Source organism: Cebus imitator, unplaced genomic scaffold, assembly GCF_001604975.1.
Source record: "Cebus imitator isolate Cc_AM_T3 unplaced genomic scaffold, Cebus_imitator-1.0 Scaffold195, whole genome shotgun sequence".
Classification (NCBI taxonomy): Eukaryota; Metazoa; Chordata; class Mammalia; order Primates; family Cebidae; genus Cebus; species Cebus imitator.
The window spans coordinates 2337131-2354076 of record NW_016107510.1 but is presented as its reverse complement, the minus strand read 5'-3'; the positions used below and the strand labels follow the sequence as shown (position 1 = coordinate 2354076).

At 38.6% G+C, this 16946-nt stretch overlaps 1 long non-coding RNA gene across 1 annotated transcript; it reads left to right on the top strand.

Annotated features, from left to right (window-relative positions):
- Positions 1-2260: 2260 nt before the first annotated feature.
- On the top strand, positions 2261-15423 carry LOC119473937. The gene is made up of 3 exons (XR_005203201.1): positions 2261-2299; positions 14256-14459; positions 15128-15423. It is a non-coding gene; the product is annotated as an uncharacterized LOC119473937 (long non-coding RNA).
- Positions 15424-16946: the final 1523 nt, after the last annotated feature.

Below are 16946 nucleotides of genomic sequence, written 5' to 3'. Positions count from 1 at the left end.
CACCTACAAGATGGGGCTAATAAGAGATCTTCTCAAAACTGTTGTGTTCAATTGATAAAATAATACAGCATGTCTCAACCCTTTTGAAACAAATGCTATAATTTTATTGCAAATATTTTGCAAATATCTCATTTGTTATCTTGAGATAAAATTCATAAATTATGTAACCTACATACACACACAATACAAAACTCTATATAATGCCCACATGTGATATAAAGATGATATAAAAGATATCTATCTATCTATCTATCTACTGAGACAGAGTCTAACTCTGTCACCCAGGCTGGAGTGCAGTGGTGTGATCTTGGCTCACTGCAACCTCTGCCTCCCAGGTTCAAGTGATTCTCCTACCTCAGCCTCCCAGGTAGCTGGGATTACAGGCACCTGCCACTGCACCCAGCTAATTTTTGTATTTTTAGTAGAGACGGGGTTTCACCATCTTGGCCAGGGTGATCTCGAACTCCTGACCTCAGGATCCACCCACCTCGGCCTCCCACACTGCTGAGACTACAGGCATGAGCCACAGCACCGAGCCAACATAAGATATATTTATAATGAAATAACTTATAAATGCTGAGGCATAACTACACTAGATGACATAATGAAGTGATGTGATTTTGCACCTATGTTTTTCACCATATATGTGACAAGTGCAAATGCAGACACTATGGGTATGGAGTATTGAAGTACCACAGAGCACAAAACAAAGTGCAGTCTTCCTTCAGTTTACATCATAGTTGCAATCCTGGAAAGTTATATGTATGTAAAAAATACGCATGTAAAACCTGTGCAAAACATACTTTGTAAGTAAAATGAATGCAGATTCTAGGCCTAGATAGTCGCCAATGAGTTTTTATCTCTGTAGCTGTTCCATTGGCCCCTTTGAAATTCAGGTAGGATGCAGGATAATTCTTCCTTATGCAGAGCTGTTCCAGGCATTGCAGGTTATAGAGCATAATGCATCCTCGGTTCCCACTTGCATGGTTACTTTTCCAACACCAGCTGGGTGTCCACCAACTCAATTCAATTCTGACACTCTCTGGAGTTAGTGCAGATGCTACAAATTAAGGACTTAGTCCCACAAAACTGCCCCACTTCAGATGGCTGCCGCAAATGGGGTGCCCCAGCTACCCAGACTTCTGTTCAACCAACTACAAATGTAGGGGTTGCCACCCTCACCCCCAGGTTTGATAATTCAATGGAACAATTCATAGAACTCAGGAAGTGATATACTTAACTATTACAAGTTTATTATAAAGAATATATTCAGAAATACCAAATGGAAGAGATGTATAGGGCAAGGTTTGGGGTGGGAAGGAGGGAGAGGCAGAGCTTCCATGCCCTCTCTGTCCTGGCACACCTCCCTCCTGGCACATTGATGTGTTTACCAACCAGGAAGCTCTCCAAACCCTGTTGTTTAGAGACTTTTATGGAGGTTTTATAACATAGGCATGATTGATTAGATCATTGCCTGTTGGCGATTGAACTCAAATATCTTAGCTTCTCTCTTTCCCAGAGGTTAGAAAGGGCTGGTGCAGAGGGGTGGGAGTAGGCTGAAAGTTCCAACCCTCTCACGGGTCTTTGTGGTTACCAGCCCCCATCCTGAAGCTTTCTAGCCCTGACCCCTCACCCCAAGAAACATCTCACTCGTGTACGAAAGGTAATTATCACTCAGGAGACTAAGAGTTTTAGAAGCTGTGTGCCAAAAACAGGGGACAAAAAACAATTTTTTAAATTATATAATACATCAACCCATCAATGGTGGCAGAACTCTTCAATTTTTATGACAACAAAAAGGTGGTTCCACAAATTTTCAAAATGGTGGATGTGACATCGCCTTGACTGAGAGCCACTAAAATAATAAATCTCTGGGGCTCAGTCCTGTAATCCCAACACTTTGGGAGGCTAAGCCAGGAGGACTGCTTGCGGCCAGGAGTTTGAGACACCTTGGGCAAATAAAGAGATCCCCATCTCTACAAAAAATTTAAAAATTAGCTGGGCATGGTAGTGTATGTGCCTGTAGCCTCAGCTCCTTGGGATGCTGAGGTGGGAGGATCACTGGAGCACAGGAGTTCAAGGTTACCCTGAACAATGATCATGCCACTGTACTCCAGCCTGTGTGACAGAGGGAGACTATGTCATTAATAATAGTAATAATAAAGTCCCTATGTAGCTAGTGTAGTGCATAGATTATAGTAGAATTGCAATCCAAATTCACTGCTTTTCCTTTTTCCCTTCCTGTCTTTTTCCTCCCCATCCATTGCATGTGCCCTGAAGCTCTGAGGAATTGCAAAAGGTATAAAGACAACGGTTTCCAAATCACTCCACTGGGGATAAAGCAATGAGAAAAACAATCAAAAGTTAACCAGAAAAAAAGAATCTATTCCCATCCATGTACCCATAGACATTCTTTCTGTCCTGCAAGACATCTGTACTCTATCAGGGTACCTACCCACCTGATTAACTTATTGGTAGATGGGAACTTCATCATGTTCAAATAATTTAGAAGTAGCTGCCAAAAGATTAAAGAAATACTCTTGGTTGTGTTTGCTTCGAATGGTATTGAAAACAAAAGTGACATCAGACTTCCCTATGGACCTCTGTTTAGTTTCACAGGCAAACTGAAAAGAAATTGCCTGTTAAGGGAAGAACACATTTGGCAACAGGAATTCTAGTGAGTACCTTTGTGGTACTGACAATAACCAGTATCAGCTGATTCCTTGTTCGAAGGAGTATGTGTCCTTTGGGGAATGACCAGAAAACTTTCAACTTGAGGTTGGGGGCAGGAAGGGGCTTTGGAGAGATAAGGTGATAATAAATTGGGTTAATTAGGATTCTTTCTGAAACTCATTTTGATGCTCTTATCTGCCAGCTCAGTATGCATTATGGATGTTAACTCCTTTATCCTCATAACTTTTCTCTGAATTCATTATAGAACAAGAGACACGATAGTATTTCAAAAGACGAAGTATTTCAGAGGGCAAAAAGAACAATTGTGATGAAAATACAGGTGAATTGTTGAAAATCTCTCAGATTCTTTGTTCTTACAGAAGTGGTGGTGCCTTGATGAGATAATGTTGAGAAAAAAAATCAGATACTTCTCAAGGTTTTCATTAAATTATCACTTGGCATTTGATGTATCATGAATACAATAATAATAATAAAAGGTCTCATTGGTGCCATGTACTGAAACAAGCATTTCAAATCCTCATAGCAGTGCAAGGTAGGTTTTATCGTCTCATTTTACAGATGAGAAAAAACAGGCTCTGGGTGGTTAAATACTTTACCAAAGGTCCCACAGCTAAACAGAAGACACTGAAACTAGGTGCAAATGGAATCCACCTGACTTCAGAGCCTTTGGGGTTTCCACTTCCCTACTTTCTCTGGTTTAAAATCTCCTAGAGTAATCTATTTCTCTCTTTTGTGCTGCAGTAATGCCTAAGACTTTCAAGGATGGGACAGACACATTTTTTGAAGTATACATAAAATTATAGACAAAAGAAAAGTTTAATCAATCTGACCACATAAAATTAAGAAAAAGTTTGCAGGACGAGAAACACCATTTAAAAAAGACCAAAAGATAACCAAAACTAGGGGGAAAATATCTGTGATGTATAACACAGACAAAAGTTGATCTACTTACTACGTAAAGAACTCCTGAAAATTGAGGGATAAAGTACCAAAAGCATGATAGGAAAATGAAAAAAAAAGATATGAACAGATAGTTTACACAAAAATATAAAAATTGGCCCTTAAACATACAAAAAAATGGGCCATCCTGGCTAACACAGTGAAACGCTGTCTCTACTAAAAATACAAAAAATTAGCCGGGCGTGGTGTCATGCACTTTAGTCCCAGCTACTTGGGAGGTTGAGACAGGAGAATTGCTTGAACCTGGGAGGCGGAGGTTGCAGTGAGCTGAGATCACACCACTGCACTCCAGCCTGGGTGACAGAGTGAGACTTCATCTCAGAAAATAAAAATTAAAAAAATTTTTAAAAAGTTCAGATCACCAATCATTAGATAAATGCAAATTAAACCAATGCTTAACTTATATGCCTTTTCTCACCTATTAGATTGGTGAAAACAAGGAGACAACATGTTCTGTTGGCAAGGCTGTAGAGAAACAAGCATTCCCCTGCATTGCTGATGAGGATGCGAACTGGCACAACCATTCTTGATAATTTAGCAGTGCTTGACAAAACTGCGTACATACTTACTATGACCCACTAATTTCAGTTCTAGGAAACTACGCTGAAGATATATGTTCAGTAATCTGTAAATACGTAAATGAAAGGTTATTCATTTCAGCATTGGTTGTAATTGCAACATATTAGGAAGAAAAATGCTCATGTAAGAGAGTGGTTGTGGTTGAATCAACTATGCCTCATTCACTCAGATTACCATGTAACTGTAAAAAAATACTTGGAGTAATTTTTATATATCCTGTTACATTAAAAAAAAACCATAAAGTGTATTTATAGCAGGCTAAACTTCATGTAAGAAAGGCAGAGATATCGGAAAATATATTGGTATCTGCTAATTTGTGCAAAAGAAATACAGGAAGAATAATCTAGAAATTACTGGCAATAGTTACTGAAAGGTGCTGGGTGCAAACAGCGTGGAAAGAATGGGGCAGTGGGCGGGTGTGGGGTAGCAGGGATGATGGAAAATGACTCTTCTCTAAGTATATCATTTTTAATGTCTAGCTCTGACTTATTATATTTAGCATATCACCAGAACCAATTTAAAAAGTTAAAATCAACCAAGGTGTGAGGAGATTCCCAATGGAATACAAACAATAAACATGATCCCAATATATGACAAATTAATAATATAACTACACCAAAGGAGAGGAGAAGAACTAACCTAAGTATCTTTGTCAAACAGTATTTTGACTGTATATTATTAGGCTAAAAATAAAATGAATTCTATACAAATATTGTATTCAAGTTGGCAAATTAAGTGTTTTTTCCATAGAGGTAAAGGCTAGCAATCCTGAAACTCTTCATGTGTGCTCCAGGATTGAACAAATAAGCAAATATATTGAGGATAACGAATATCAGGTCCCTCACTGTCAGAGAAAGGGTTACAAGTAAGACAATGGAGAAGGCTAGAATGAACATTGTAGTTTAATTGAACTTAGAGGAATCAGTGTAAAATCATGGTTTTTAGATAGATGAGGTCGACTATCAGATTAGATAGAGAGATAGATGATAGATAGAGTAATGGTTAATTTTATAGATAGATGATAGATAGATAGATAGATACATAGATGAGTAATGGTTAATTTTATGTGTTGGCTTGACAGGGCCACAGAGTGCCCAGATATTTGATTAAAAATTATTTAGCACACATTTGTAAGTGTTTCTGTATGAAATTAACATTTGAATTGGTGGACTGAGTAAAGCAGATTATACTCCCCAAAGTAGGTGGGCCTCATTCAATGTTTTGGAGGCTTGAATAGACCAAACAGTAGCAAAAAAGAGAATTAGCTCTCTTTGCCTGGCTGGGACATCAGTCTTCTTCTGCACTTGGACTTATATCATCAGTTCTCCTGGCTCCCAGGCTCTGGGACTCAGATTAGAATTACGCCACTGGTTTTCCTACAGACAACAGGTTGTAGAACTTCTTAGTCTCCATAACAGTTTGAGCCAATTCCATATAATTGGCTCTCTATATCTATATCTACATATATATATATATATATATATATATATAACATATATGTATTTATTATAAGGAATTGGCTCACACAATTATCTATATCTATATAGATATAGATACCTATGTATAATAGATACCTATATACATATAGACATCTATATACATAGATATATGTATATAGATTTATTATATATTATAATAGATTGTATATATTGTCTATATCTATGTGTTATTTATATCTATATATAGATATGTAATTCCTACTGATTCTATATATAGATATAGCTTTGCTACTGATTCTATATACATAGATACATATTTCCTATTGATTCTGTTTCTCTGAAGAACTCTGACAGATAGATAAAAGTTAGATTTACAGATATATATAGTAGATAGTATAAAATATCTATAAAGTAGATATAAAATAAATAAGAGATATTTTTAAAAACCATAAAAACAAAGATACTCCCATGTGAATGTGTGTGAGTATACATCATCTATTTCCTAGCTCTGTCCACTGAGAAGGCCTAGAACAATGATGCCCTAGTAGCAAAGAGCACACGTAGTGCCTACATATTGGTTTATGCAATAAAAGGAACCAGAACTCCTTGGATAAATATTTGATTACAGGGCTGAGAAAGGGAAAGTACAAGATGACTTGTAATATCTCGTGTGCCAGCAAGAAAAGAAGTGCTCATAAAAAGGATGGGGACATGTTATAAGGAAGTAGGAATGAACTTGAAGGGGTTCTGATGGCCAAATCTGGGATGGTTAAAGGAAAAAAAAATCAAAACTCATGAGAAAATAAACAACCATTAGTTCATACCTACATAAAAATATTTGAATAAATAAATACTCCTTACAGTAAATTTCCAATCAATCAATGTGGAAAAAATGATGAAAACAGAAAATCACCATTAGGAAAATAGAACAGTGATAACTTTTGCAGACAGGAATTATCAATGGATGCTAAAATTAGTAGGTTAAAAAAAGTGTGATAAGAAACAGAAATAATTTCAAAATATCTTCCCATGGGAGACTTATTAGGTGATGGAAGTTAATCAGACCAGTAATAAAATACACTGACATCATGTAACCTAGATATGATGCACTTAGAAGAACACACCATGCCTTTTGTGACATTTTCCTCAAAATGTCAAAAATGCATGAACCTAACGTGAGAACACATCAGACAAATTCAAACTGAGGAATATTCTACAAATAACTAGCCAGAGTTCTTTAAAAGTGTCAAGGCCACTAAAGAAAAGGAAACATAGAAACTGCCACAGCTTGCAGCAGGCTAAGGAGACATGAATAAGTACAACATGGGACACTGGACTGGGTCCTGAACCAGAACAAAAGACAGTGGGAAAATTGGTGAAATTCAAATGAATATCCTGTCAAGGCTTTATTAATTCATTCTCACATTGCTAAAAGAAAATAACCAAGACTGGGACATTTATAAACGAAAGTGGTTTAATTAACTCACAGTTCAGCATGGCTGGGGAGGCCTCAGGAAACTTGCAATCATTGCAGAAGGCAGAAGGGAAGAAAGGTACCCTCTTCACAAGGCAGCAGGAAGGAGAATTGCAAGCAGGGGAAATGCCAGACACTTATAAAACCACCAGATCTCATGAGAGCTCACTCACTATCATGAGAACAGCTTGGTGGAACCGCCCCCATAATCCAATCACTTCCCACTGGTTTGCTTCCTAACACGTGTGGATTATGGGAACTACAATTCAACTTGAGATTTGGGTGGGGACACAGCAAAACTGTATCAAATGCTAATTTGTTACTTTCAATAATTGTACTGTGGTTTTGCAAGATGTTAATATAAGGAGAAATTGAGAAGAAAGTATATGAAAACTGCTATTTTGTGTACCTTTTCTGTAACTAATATTATTTTAAAATAAAAAGTTAAAAATATATAGTATTTTTTCTTAACCCTTCCAGTCACCAATTGCTCTGGTGATGTCATCACCAAATGTTTTTTCTCACACAAACCCAAGGTGGCCAATCTTGGGGCCAGCACAGATGTGGCACAAACTTCACCCCTGGTGCACCTCAGGTATACAACTTTGATCTTGCTGGGGTTGAACTACGGTGGCTTGGTGGAAGCTGCTGGTGTCAGATAAACCTGGATTCAGGACAACCAAAGAAAGTTGCTCCTTGGACTCCTCCGAGCCAAAAGCTGAAAGCAGGTATGTAAATTTATTAAACCCAGCACTTCCTGAAGTATATTTTGTAGAACCTGTTTTCCATAGTATATTAAGAAGTATTATGTAATAAAGAGGTTCAGTGACCAAAGGAATTTGAGAAGCACTGAGTTACACGAGGTTAAATAACAGATTTCTTTTTTGCAAAAATTCTTCGGAGAAGATTCTTGCTAATATGCTTTGTGATTTCTCAAAATATGGATATAGTATGTATATTCTAAATTTGTTTGATCACACAACACTCTGTGTGTGTGTGTGTGTGTGTCTAGCCCCATATCTTATGAAGTTTGTTTCTGCAGAACACATTTTGGGAGATTCCAATCTCTTAGATAATTTGCAATATTTCACTATCATATGTAATGCTGTTGTAACTCTCTTGCCATATAAATCTTGCAGTATAACTCTTACAAGTATCTCTAATATCCTTATGACCAAATCTCAAAAATATAATTGTTGAGTCAATGACTACACAGTTTGTAGAGTTTCTTGACACCCACCAGCCAACTCATGCTCCTGAAGGAATGACTGATTTATATTCTCACCAGCAGTGTAAGAAAAGAGAGAGAAACTAACTGGAGAGAAGATAGGAGATGCTGAATGAGAGGGCTTTTGTTGGAGGTAGTGCAGAGAGGGCTGAGTTCATTTTTCTGAACTTTTTAACTAAAAGGGTATTTTGATATCAAACCTGGCCACACTCTTTCTTGGAATTTTTTAACAACAGTGTTCAGTTCTAGTACAGTGTTGATTAGTTATACAGTAGTGGCTGGAATTAGCTCGTTCTTTGCCAGTTTATAGCTACCAAAAACACTTCACCCACTTCTCTCCAATTTTTTTGTAATGTTTTAGAAACTTTGGTTCCATCAGCTCAAGAACTTCCCACACTTAGTCAAAATCAAGGTTGCTGTCAATTCACTTGTTGTTTGGTAGCCAGAGGGACGCGTGGAAGGTGGTATTGTGGAGGCCATTTTTAGTCTTCTTGACTTAGGCATCCAAAGCTGGGAGTCCATCTGTCCTAATGGCAGGCCCCACCTGAGGCAGGTTAGGATCCAAAACTGATTATAGTCTCACAGATCTCAATGTCCAGCCCAGAGGAGGCAGTGTTGCTTGATTTTCCTTAGAAGTGAGAGATTTTAGCTCACCACTAGCTACATCAATCTCTGAAGAAATCAGAAACCCTGAGCTAGATATTTAACAAAAGTTTGTAAAAGCTGAAAACCGTGTAATGATAGTGTGTCTCTGGACCATAATAGCATATGGAACCAGACACCAGACTTGTTTTCAAGACAAAATGACCTTTGTTAAATTACATGAAAATAATAGGGAAGCAGAATGGTGCAAGAATACTACCCTGCAAATGCAGAAGCCAGGGCCTCCCTTTAATCCATCCACTAAACTAATGTAATAACAAGCTGTGTGACCTTGGGTAAACTACCTAACATCTCTGGACTTAGGTCTTAAATGACTTCAGTTTGCATATCAAGATTTTAACAAAAAGTCAAAATTATTGCTTTAATTTGTAGTCACCATCACCGCTCATAGCATATCAATCATTTGGGCAGCAGCATGGATAATTTAAGTTTCTCCCTAACAGAGCATATCAGATGCTACATGACCTACTTGCTCACATTTCAACCCACCAAGTTCTTTCTGGCCTCAGGGTATTTGCACTTGCTACTGGATTTTCCTGCAAATATTTCCCTTTGACCTGCAGCTATTTCTCACTTCTCCGTCTCAGCTACAATCTCCCCAAAGCGGCCTTGCTTGGCCATCCCTCAGTCACACTCTAGTCACCTTCATCACTTCATTCTAATTGCTTCAAAACACTTGAAATGATCAAACTTAGGAATTTCTTCACATGCCCTAATGCCTGTTTCCCTCCACGGAATATAAGATCCACAAAAGATAGATCTTGTGGTTTTATTCAGCCTGTGCCTAGAACATTGCCCAGCACTGCAAATACCCCAAGGCAGGAAATAACTCGGTGGGCTGAAAATCAGAAAGGAGGCCATGTGACTAAAGCTCATAGAATTGAGGAGAAAGTGGTGAGAGGTGTTATCAGGAGGTAGGCAGGGGCTAGATCACGTACGTCTTATTGGCCATGGTAACTGAGAGTGATTTGTTATTGGTAAACCTTTGAATCTTCTCAGATGTGTATACTTCTAAAAGTAAATCATTTGCAAAACAGCTATATTTGACCTGTTATTAGTTAGCAGTTACTTGAGACATACATCACAGTTGATCACTGCATCCCAGTGTGTCATAAATTTATAGTTTTACAAGATAATCTCAAAAGCAGGGGCTCCAGGGAGGGGCTTCAGAGAGTTTGTGAGTCCTTGAAGAGAAAGGAAAAATTTTGCTGTGAAGTGCAAGTGTGCGTGTGTGCTCCTGGAGAGAGGTTCCATCAGCTCCAGCCTATTCTCTATGGGGCCCTATAACCTCCCAATATAAGAGTCATTGATCCCTGCTCTCAGCTTTGTCTGAACACCTTGACTCTTCCAGCATCTTGTTTTAGGCTGGCAAATATGCTTGCTGTCTATTTAAATTACAACTTAAATTTGTGAACTATACTTTCTTCAGTAAGCAGGCAGAGAAGTAAACATGGGAAACATTTACTTTAAAAAAAAAGATCAATTAGCAAATGACAACCCATGATAAATCAGTGTCCATGTGTTAAGTAACCCTAGTGCAGGAAACTATAAGGGCTGATTTTCCTCCCAATGACAGTCGCTGAAATATCCACATAAGATGATCTTTAAATATTTGACTGTTGCCTTAAAATAGCTACCCTGGTTTTTTAAAAAGAACATAATTTTAAAACCCTTAGCTTATTTTTAATTTATAGTCCTTGAAAAAAAATAAGTGGCTGGCCCAATCATTTATATGCCTGGGCAAAAGCAATACATCTATATAAAAGTACAGTGATATATTTCTGTTGCTACTTTAATGTGCTGCTCCTCGCCCTGTATGTTCTGATTCATTGGAGAGTAGCAATCATGTCGACAGGCGCTGTTCTTCAGTTCCCATCAGCGACAACTAAAGGCCAATTCAAGGTTGTGGTGGGGTCATGAATCTAACACAGTCGCTGATAGAACAATTTCCCTTCCACACAGCATTGTCAATGGGACACACTGGGAATAGACAGGGAGGCTGGCTCTGTGCATCTCTATCTTCTTGCTTTTCCTTTTGTTTCAGAGCTGGTGTCTGTGGTGTGTGCCAATCCAGCACCATTAGGGAATAGAGGGCAGTCCGTGGAAAATTGATAAGGGAGAAAATTCCTAACGCCTTAAGAATTTGGGAGGGGGGTGGGAAATAAGCCTGTCCCTCTGTGCAAACAAGTCATCCAACAATGTATTACAGGAGGGTCAAGAGCAGAGAAACAGAAGGAGAGGCAGAAATAAAGGCCTGCCGGTTGGAAACAAGAGAGGTCTCAGAGCTTTACAAAAGAAAATGTTTACATTCCAGAGACTCAGAGGGTTAATTAAATAACCGAGTTCTCTGTTCTTTCATTGCCCAAATAGTGTCTGAATGAGTGAAGATGCTGTCTCTGCAGCTGCTTTTTGTGTTCCTTCCTCATTCTAGGCTGAAGTCCACGGCTGACCAGAAAATCAACCTTATCTCTATTAGTCCAGAGGGTGAAGGCAGGTTTAATTTAAAACCAAGTCCAAAGATAGGGCATCTTGGATGAGACTTTCATAGTTAGTGTCCTAACTTTTGTGGGATAAGCCTCAAGTTTTGTTGAGATAAAGGCATCTGGAAAGTGGGGGAAGGATGAGTACCAAGGACTAGGCTTGTTGTGGGGGCAGATTCCTGCAAGTGAATGGTCCCAGGTCACAGTGTGCAAAGAGCAAGGAGTCTTTCAAGCATTAACAGCATTCCACAGTGGTTTTAAACATGGACTTTGAGTTCAGCAAGCACACAAAGGGGTTAAGAACTCACTCAAAGACATGGTGGTGGGTGTGCAGTTGTGATTCGATCCAAGTTCTGTTGGAGAACAGAGCTCACACTCTTAGTCCTAGACTTGTGGCTCCCTGTTTTGGATGCCCATGTGAAGGAGATTGACCGTGGCACCCACCTTTCATGTGTCCCTCTGGGTCCCAAACCCCAAATCATTGATGGCAGTCCTGGCTGTAATTGAGAGGATTCTTTGCCTTAATAGAATCAAACGTTTTTTCAATATTAGGAAAACACTTAAGATGAGTGAGCAACATATTTTTGGTAGGTATAAACTAGCAAAGACGGAGCGAGTTCCAGCTACTACTACATGGCTAAGCGTTTCTTACTTCCTGTAACAAAGACAGTTACTTGGGAGGAATAATAAGCATGAAATAAATAGTTACTTAACCCACGTAAAAGGCAAATCCATCATACAGTTGCTGTATTTACCATCTTTTTCTCAGAGAGGGGGTATTGCTCTGTTGCCCTGGCTGCGGTGCCGTGGTGTGATCACAGCTCACTGTAACCTTGAACTCACCAAGCCCAGTCTCTTTCTCTTTACTTCCTTTTTTAGGAGAAAAAAACCCTGATCTTCTAAATGATATTTTCCCCATTAAAAAATGAATACATTATTGCTATATTTTTTACATTATCATAATACTGTTTTGGAAGTACAGTACTGAAAAATAAGAGAAAGAAATTAACTAGCCTTAGTGCTACCACATTATTAATATTTTAATGTATTTCTGCTTCACTTATTTTGTATGCATAATTTTTGTCCGTTGTTTAATGGTCATACTACTTAAATACTTTTGAAAACAATTTTTAAAATTTAACATTTCTATGTAAGCACTTTCTCATGTTATTATGAACTCTTAATAAATATCATTTTAATGGCTGTTTAATGTTCCAGCAAGTGGATAGTCCAGAATTTACTTAATGGTTCCTTTATTACCAGACATTAACTGGTTTCTAATTTTTACTCTCACAAATATGTCATGATAAATATTTGAGGGCATTTTCCACATTTCAGATTATTTCCTTAGGCTAGATTTATAGAAGTAGGATTGCAGGGTCAAAAGGTATGAAAACATTCAACACTCTCAAGAAATATTGTCATATTGCTTTACAAAAGGCTTGATGTAGTTTGCAGTGCCACTAGCAGCTAATCAAGCAAAACTGCAATGTGACTAAAAACAGTTTATGGAGTTAGACCAGGGTTTCTCAGCCTCAGCACAATTGACCTTTTGGGCAGGATAATTCTTTGTTTTGGGAGGTTGTCCTATGTATTGTAGGAATGTTTAGCAGCATCCCTGCTATCTATCCACTAGAATTCAGTAGCAATCCTCAGTTATGATAATAAAAAATGTCTCCAGACATTGCCACATGTATCCCTGGGGGCAAAATCATCCCTGGTTAAGACCTAATGTGTTAGACAAATTTTAACTTTCATCTGAGCTCCACCACATACTAGTCAGTCAGTGTGGGCAGGTTACTTGATCTCTCTGGCTCATCATTTATTCATTGTAAACTGGGGATGATTACACACAGCTCAGGAGTTGGTTGTGAAGATTAAATAAGATAGCGTGTGTAACGTGTTTCATACAATGCTTGGAGCCTGGTAACAGCTAGTAACTATTTGCAATTAAGATCATGGTGGCAATGTTTCCAGGCTTTTATGTGAATGAAGGAGAGATGGGTTTGATGAATCATTGATACTCAATCATTATATTTATGCACTCATTCAGTTAATATTTGTTGGGCCATTACTATATACCGTGAATTGTTCCAGGCACAAGGGATACAGCAGCGTATAAAATACTGTCCTCATGGAGCTTACATTTGAGTGGAGAGATAGGAAATAAATTGAGACTGGAAAAGTGAATTATATGATATGGTAGGAAAGAGTATAGAAATTGTTTGGGAGGTGGGAGAGATTAAAATTTTAGATAGGCTAGATCAGAAAGTCTCTATCAAAAAAGCGACATGACTTTACCATGTAGGCACTGCAGTAAGGGCAGTTCAGACAGAGGGAAGAGCAAGTGCAAAGGCCCTGAAACAGAACGTGCGTAGAATGCTCAGGGACTCACAAGGAAGCCAGTGTGCCTGGAGGAGGTTGGAGAAAGAATTAAGACATTGGGTGAGTGGTTGGCTGGTTGGCCTGGTGATGAGGGCCTTATGGAGACTTTGCTTTTACTCTAAGTGAGATGAGAAGCCATTAGATATCATTGCTTTGTACATTTTAAAGTAGTTGTTTGATAAGAAATCATGGAAAGTGAAATAGGAAAGGTAAGAGTGTCTATCTAGGGGGTATAGAGTTGAGAGTGGAAAAATGTAAAAACCTGCTTTACCGTGTCAACAAGGCTTACCCAGCCAAGTTCCATATTATGTCCATCTTATTTTGAAACAATTCCATCTTATTTCCACTGAAAGGTCTAACTTGGCTGAAGGCAAAGCTTCAAGGTTAGTAAGGAGAGCTGGTTGCCGGACTCTGCATCACCATCTGAGTACCTGGGTGTACTTCATGCTTTCGCGTGTGTGTGACATCATGGATGCAATGTTCTCCTCAGAACATGGAGTTCAACCTGCTGTCCTCTCTCTGTACCAACACTGAAGCTTTTAAAGCATCCCTGGAAGGTATGTCCATTTCTTTTTCTTCTTAAATATGATTGGGAAGTGAATAATTAGAGCAAAAACAGACTAACTCAAAGAACAAAGTGGTGTGGGCAAAGGCCATAGTTTGGTCTTATAAAGAGTGATTGATTGGGCAATTTATTGAAACAAATTTCTCTGTCTCTTAGGGAATTTGGAATGTTAACTTTCTTGGTGAGACTATATCAGTGGTATGCATTTCTTAATCATCTTTTATTTAAGTATTATGACTCAGATTTAAGGTGTATCTTTTATACATGTCAACAAGTATAAACACATGCTTGAATGTTTTTCTCCTTTCGTCTAAGGTGATATTAATCAGAATTCATTTCAGATAAAAACCTCAACATGCACTTGAACTCAAAGGTGAGAGTGCATTCCATTCTGTTCTCATTTTGTGAAGCAACTCTTCTGCCAGCTCTGGCTTGGCAACTTGGCTTTTTTGCAAATGTCAGTTCTCAGGATCTCCTACAGAGGGGGAAAAATCTCTGAGCCCAGTCTTAAAGACAAGAGGGATTAGCTCCTTGGTACTTCATAAAGTTTGCAACATTTGAGGCGATTCTGTGAATTTCAAGGTTTTAAACCTTTTTATATTTTGTGAAACTAAAATTTAAAATTGTTTAATTCAATTCCGCTCCTTCTATTCATTCCAGAGTTATTGTGGAAGGAATTGCTAAAGGGCCAAAGACAACTGCCAGTCTCTTAAAAGGTAATTTTCCTGCGTCAGCGTCACAGAGGCAGATTGCTTGAGACTGCATTTATTCATTTTTCTTTAATTTTTTTACTATACTTTACCTTGGATTAATTGCTTGATAATGTCAGTCCATTTCTCTGTGGGATCCCCAAATGGGAATTCAGTCACTGCCTCTGGCCAAGTGGGGAGCCTTCATCTGCTTGGGATGACAAAGATCTGCGGTCTCCTCACCCAGCCACCTGTTCATCAGTGAGTTGGCCTTTTTGATGACTTAAATTTTTCTTTGTCACTTAGTGAGCCTGCATTGTTCAACTTTATAACTTTGAATGTGACGAAAAACTGTCTGTGTGAACATAAATGCCTCTTCACAACTGAACACTTCCACCCTTGTATTAGGACAGTGTGTGTTTCTACTGTTTGCCTGTTATTGTCACACTACAGTTGCTCTGGGAAGCAGTGCAGGAGATTCCCTCCCTGAGTTCTCCAACCACAGTGGATAATTGCAGTGGCTTCAAGAAACATGCACGACAATACTGGGGATCATTTGTTGGTTTCACAGTGTAGAGGCTGGTTTGATTCTCTCTAATGGCAGACCAGGTCTCTAGACCAGAAATGAGGCCATGGAAAGTGGCACAAAGGATCCCAGCAACAGGAATAAACAGATGTGGTTCTAGTAGTGCTTGTTTCATTAGATTAGATATTTCTGCCTGCTCGAATGGACAAACAATAGACTTGAATCAACTGAAAAATCCAGAACAATCCACACCAATTTGCTGAGTCCTGAAAAGAATGCAATTTCAAATACATTCACCTACTGAAACCATGACCCAAACCAATATCACCACCAAACCTACCCACCCCACCAAACACACACTCAGGGAAGGGAAAGAGGGTACAGAATAAGGACCAAAGGATTAAAAAAAAAATCAAATAATTCTACATAGTAAACCTGAACTAAAGCAAAATTCTATAAATTCTGCTTTTCCCATCAAAGACTAAGCATTTTAGAAAATAAAATAAAATAATTTAAGGTACAGTAATTTGCTTTCACCAAAATACAATTTTCCAACTTATGAGTCACTTACATTTATGGTGGGATTCAAAGTATCCTTTTAGTCTTTAATAAACCATGCATTATAATGAAGACAGTGTCTAAACAGCTTTCTGCTTTTAGTGGTCTGCACCAAAGAAGATGAATAGATGGACTTAGCTACAGAAAAGCAGCCTCCATGGACAGGAGGTGAATGCATCCTTTTTCTGCTTATGGTGCTGAGAATCCAGAGGGCTTGCAAACTTAATGGGATAGGTGTATCCTTCTTTTGCTCTTCACAATTAAGGATCTGGAACATCCCAGCTACCTCCAGGATTGGCAGCAAGGAAGGTAACCAGATGTAAAAGAATGCAAAGGGTATCTCTGGAGGGGAAAAATCTTTCAGGCTCTTGGGATTCTTTGGCCCCTTGTTTGAAATTCTATGTACCCTACTCTCCTGGCCTAAGGAAGGACTGGTGCTTGGTGAAGGCTGAGGTTTAGAAGTATGGCCACAGTGGCTTTGCAGCTGGTTTTCTGAACCAGTCCAATTAAGAGGCAGATTGAGATTAAGCTCAAAGAGAAGATTTTTAGTCATGGGGTAAAACTTAATTTTCCTGATGAGAGAAACGAGAGCTAAGGCGAGAAAGTGCTAATGAAAGATTCCAGGCAAAGAAAGCAGGGCCAGCTGCCAGTTCACAGACTGAGCTTGGCAGACAGACAGTGGAACTCTGACAGGGAGTTTCTCTGT